This window comes from Vicugna pacos, chromosome 3 (genome assembly GCF_048564905.1).
Source record: "Vicugna pacos chromosome 3, VicPac4, whole genome shotgun sequence".
Taxonomy (NCBI): Eukaryota; Metazoa; Chordata; class Mammalia; order Artiodactyla; family Camelidae; genus Vicugna; species Vicugna pacos.
Genome location: NC_132989.1, coordinates 88617357 through 88622490, shown reverse-complemented (window position 1 = coordinate 88622490; position 5134 = coordinate 88617357). Strand labels below are relative to the sequence as shown.

Sequence of the window (5134 nt, the reverse complement as noted above, 5' to 3'; positions counted from 1 at the left end):
TAAAGTGAGACAATCATACAGCTAAGGGCTTGAAAAACTACAATGTACAATTCAAACAAAAAATGATTTTGATCACTGTGATTATTTATGAATGATGAGTTTTGTCCATGTTATTCCTTTTTTTTCTTTTGGCTAATTTTTGCGATAGAATGAAGTTTGGAAGGTACAAACAAGGGTAAAAAAAAGCCTCACTACGGTACATTAAATGATATGAACACATAGAAAAGAATTTTTAAAAAAAGAAAAGAAAAGGAAGACCTCCTGGGTGTTTGTGATGACAATGATAATTTGGGGAGAATGAGGGAAAAGAGTACTTTTTTAAATTTTGCTTTATTTCAAAGTTTACCTCCTGATGAAACATACTAGTTCTCCCTTTAGCAAACCTTTGGCATTGTTTAGGGTAGAAGTGGCTGACTTTTAATTTAAGTTGAATTCTCGAAACTTCAGAAGGAACTTTTGTTGCTTCCTAAGCTAAAATAAAAATCCCGTCTTTACCCTTATTCCATTCTCAAGGGAAATTTCAGTTCCTCAGTACAGCCCCCAGGACATGCTGCTGAAAAGCTGTTTGGCTGCTTTAGAGAAAAAGATCTCAAACTTCCCCCGAGATGCCACTATGACTGCTCATTTCAGATATTTATGAAAACAGAATGTTTTCATTCTCCAAATAATTTTTCAGAGACACATTTTCCAAAGAGATCATTAATATTAAAATCCAAATCAGAAATTACTTACCAATAAAGAGATTAACCTTATAACAAACCAGGAAAGTTGTGAAACGTTTTGTGACTGACTACCTAAGGCTTCTGTCACAGACAAGAAAATGGTAATACCCAAGGGAAAACGTGTTCCAAAGCCATCAGGAAGAACTATGTTCCGTTTAATTCCTGCCATGGTTACTCTTCTATACTGTTTTATGAAATTAGTCAATGTTGTTTTACTTTTATGATTAACTTTGTAAGAGTGATTAAAAAAAAATCCATGAAAATTGTTCCTCCTTTAAGGCAAAATCACACATCATTCAATATGCATTTAGCACTCTATAAATACTTACAAATTGTGTACTAATTTGAATCACATTTTATTACCATTTTCATGAGTCAAGTATAATTTAATATCAACAGTCTCATACGCCTAATTTCATACAGACTAACTCCAGTCAATCATTTTTTCAAAGATCAGGTTGTTTGTATTTCACTTGTAAATATCTAAAAAAGAGTTTTCCCATTTATGTCAGAAAAGGTTAGCAAAGTTTTTTTCTGTTTAATGGAGACATTTGCACTTTATGGCAATTAAATAATATTTCTTCATGCTCTGACTCTTTCAATTCTTTAAAAAATATTTTTCTAAGTCAACATTCTTCTCTATAATTCATTGATTTTAATTACATTCCTTTGATATTAAACAAAAATATCATATTGAGCCATAATGTTTCAACTTTTTTTTTTCTTGGGTGCAATATATTACCTATATACATATAAGTCACAAATTAGCTAATAATATTCTTATTTCTTTAACATCATTTTCAGTTTGTATCTATCCAAGCTTGAAGGCAAATCCCTAAATTTCCACTATAATCTATAGGGACTTAGGCAAGTTTTTGCTGGTTTTTTTTTTACAATTTCAGTTAGTCAGCCCTCTCTTTTCCTGCCCTTCTCCCCAATAGAAAAACAATGTTTAAAAATGTATTTCACAATAGTAAATATAGATTTCCCTTTAAGTTACTGCTAGAAATCACAAACATTAATAATGTCTAACAAAGACATACTTAAGGTGACTGCACATTTTTCAAACTGATTTTATTCAACTTTCATGGCTTTCTTTTCACCACTAAACTGACAAAAATATTAAATAGCAAAACGTTATAAAGACTGGTTACTCAAATTGTCACTGCCTTTTCCGTTCTATTTTCTAGCATGTAATTCACATTTCAGAATCATTTGTCTACCGAACCTTGTACATAACAATGCTTTCAAAATGCTGATATCCCAGAGAGCCCGCATTTCCCAAGGAATAATTGTAGTTGTTTCCCTTTACATTTAATAAGATTCTTTGTCAATATAATGAGTGCACTCTTCTCCATCCCAATTTTCTACCCCTTAATTTTAGTTTATGCACATTTAGAGCTTGTTTTGCTCATTCTCTATACCCTTCTCTTAGGCAAATGCTTTTTTCCTTACCTAGGGGTTTTTTTGTTGACTTTTTCTAATAGTTGCATAAACTCTTTCACAGGCCAATTCTCCATTATCCTAGTTCCAATTTCAGCAGCCCCTTAAAGATGTTCTTCCACTAGTCTATTTCTTTCTTAAATAGTATAATCACTCCTTGATACTTCTTTGTGTGAATCTATTATCCAATTGGTCTTTCTTCGTGGGAGAGGGAAGAGGGGAAAATAAGTGGGAATATACAAAGAGTAAGGAAGACGGAAGGATGGAGGGTTGGGAGAGGGAGGCCAGGGAGGAAGGATGGGGCACAGGAGAGCAGGACAAAGCTGGTGAGTTTGTTGCTTCCTCTGAATCTATTACTTACTAGAAGGACCGCCTTTCCAAAGGTCTTAAGACTAAGGGAAGGAAGGACATCAAAGTATTTGGAAAGTGGGGACTGAAATATCAGTGTTAGTCTGACAAAGAGCTACGTAAAGAAGGTAATGAAAGAAGGACCTGATACTATGTGCTCAGTTCTTCACACTTTTAAAGGATTTCTTCTCTCTCCCTCCCACCCATGGCCCAGATTCGACTCGGGTGGATACCCGGGCTGCATATCTGATCAACTGTTAGGCTTTGTCTTCAGTGTCTTTATTTCTCTTTCCTTTAGATTGAAACTCAAAACCAAACTCTAAAATAGTCTTACACTAGGAAACTATATTCAGTATCTTGCAGTAACTACAACAAAAAAAAATGAAAAGGAATATATGTACATATATATATGGCCAAAACATTATGCTGTACACCAGAAATTGACACAACATTGTAAACTGACTATACTTCAAATTAAAAAATAAAACCTCTGAAGTAAAAAAAAATAAATAAATCAAAATTAAAAATAAAATAAAATAAAATAGTCTTACACTAAATTGTCCTAGTCATTAATCCATGTCTTCACAGCATAATTTTGAATAACATCCACATAAATTCACACTATTTTTCTGTTGATTTCTTAAATAAAGTTGGTTATCAACAGATACAGCTATTTTCAGAAGCTGTAACAGGAAAATTAAACTGGAGTTGGTTCTGTAGATGTGAAACAGTAAAATCTGTCTGGGAGTGAAGGACTGAAAATCAGCTTGGACTGAAAAAGAGTAAAACAGTCCTGCCATTAATCAGGTTAGAGAACAGACACAGATAAAGCCAGTGGCAAAGTTAATAAGAAACATGGTTTCTTCCAAGGTCGTGCAGCTATTAAATGCCATCATGGCCCCCTCTTTGTGTGACCATTGCTTTGTTACCAATGATGGCTCCAGCCCTGCTTTGCTATCCGCACCTATCCATTACTGGGAATACTCAATTACTCAACCACCCTTGCCTCATGATAGCACCCAATCCTTAGTTAATCCCTGCTTCTCCTAATCTTGCTGCAGAAAAAGAGCCCAACCCAGAACTGGTCTCTGTTCCCTGAGAGCTCCCCCAGAATCCTTCAGCAGGAATCTAGACCTCACCAAAGCTGGAGCCCTCCTCCCCCATGGAGAGGGCACCATCCGTGTTTCCTCTGCAGTGTGCTACCATGTTTGCAAGTCAGTAAGTATGATTTTGTTGAACTGTAGGTTTGAGTGTGGCAGACTGGCTGGTTGAGCTTTAACAGATATCAAATAAAAGTTGTAGAATTTGAATGATTTTCTTGGATATTTGGAGTTTTATAATAAGATTTCCTAAATGCCAGATGTTGTTTTGGTAGCATATAAATTATAAGAAAAAAGTATCTTTAAAAACTCAAAATCCTTTGAGACATAATGAAATAAATATCCATGCGTGGTTAGACTTCATCTAAAGCTGACAACTTTCAATAATAAAAATTTCTTTCAGTGTTTGAGACAACATTTTTAAAAGGCATGACAGTTGAGTAAGAAGGAATAAATTTCTGTCAAGTGTTTAATTTTTAACAAGTTGAATGAACTCTGGGGTTTCTCCTCTCTATCAAACCTTGGATCTCCTTGGCAAGTACCCAATACAAATATTTATTTGCCTTCACTCTTCAAACAGGTACTGTATTGTACATATACAAGTAGTATTTGATTCGGAAGACTGCTCCAGGTATGACCTATTTCAGACATATTTATTCCATTTCTTTGTTTTTTACATACTACTACTTCAGTTGTATGCATTGCAGCTTCAAAATACACTTTATATCTGATAGGAAAAATCCTTTCCCATCATGTACTTCTTTTTTCAAAATAGTCTAAATTGTTTAGACTGTTTATTCTACTAAATGCATTTTGTTAAAACATGGTTCAGTTCCAAAAGAATATTATGTTAAAAATGTCCCCCATTGTAACTTTATCAAAATAACATTGAACTTCTAAATTAATTCTGAAATGATTGAATTTATAGTCTCTGGACTTAGTATGCTTCTCTTTTTCAAATATTATTTTGTTTGTCAGTAAAGTTCCTTTTTTATAGATATGTACCTAATAATTTTACTATTTTGAATACAAGGTTCATTATTTTTCATTAACAGAAACTGCCATTAGAACTCTAACATGCCATTAACTGTGGTACTGCATAGAAGATTGGCATATCAACCAAATTATCTGATTCATTATTTTTCTTTAATAAAGATAATACTTATGACAGAAAAATTTAGAAAGTGGAAAAAATATATATACCATCATACTCCTCATAGGCTGTAGTATCATCTTACTATCTGTAAATATTAACAATTATATCCCAGCTTCTTAAAAAAATTCTACCTTCTATTCTTGTTCCGTGTTGTGGCAGGCAGAATGATGGCCTCCCAAAGATGTCCAGGTCCTGGTCTCTGGAACCTGTAAATATGTAAAAGGGAATTAAGGTTGCAAATGGAATTAAGATTGCTAATCAGCTGATCTTAAAATAAGGAAATCATCCCAGTGGCCCCTGTATAATCACATGACTTCTTAAAGGTAGAGAATCTTTCTCAGCTTCACTCTGAGAAGGATGTAATG

The 5134-nt window shown here is 33.8% G+C and overlaps 1 non-coding gene across 1 annotated transcript; it reads right to left on the bottom strand.

Moving 5' to 3' along the window:
• Nucleotides 1–4672: 4672 nt before the first annotated feature.
• LOC116280124 (small nucleolar RNA SNORD28) lies at nt 4673–4746 on the bottom strand. Its single transcript, XR_004189458.2, has one exon. It is a non-coding gene; the product is annotated as a small nucleolar RNA SNORD28 (small nucleolar RNA).
• Between the last annotated feature and the right edge of the window lie 388 nt (nt 4747–5134).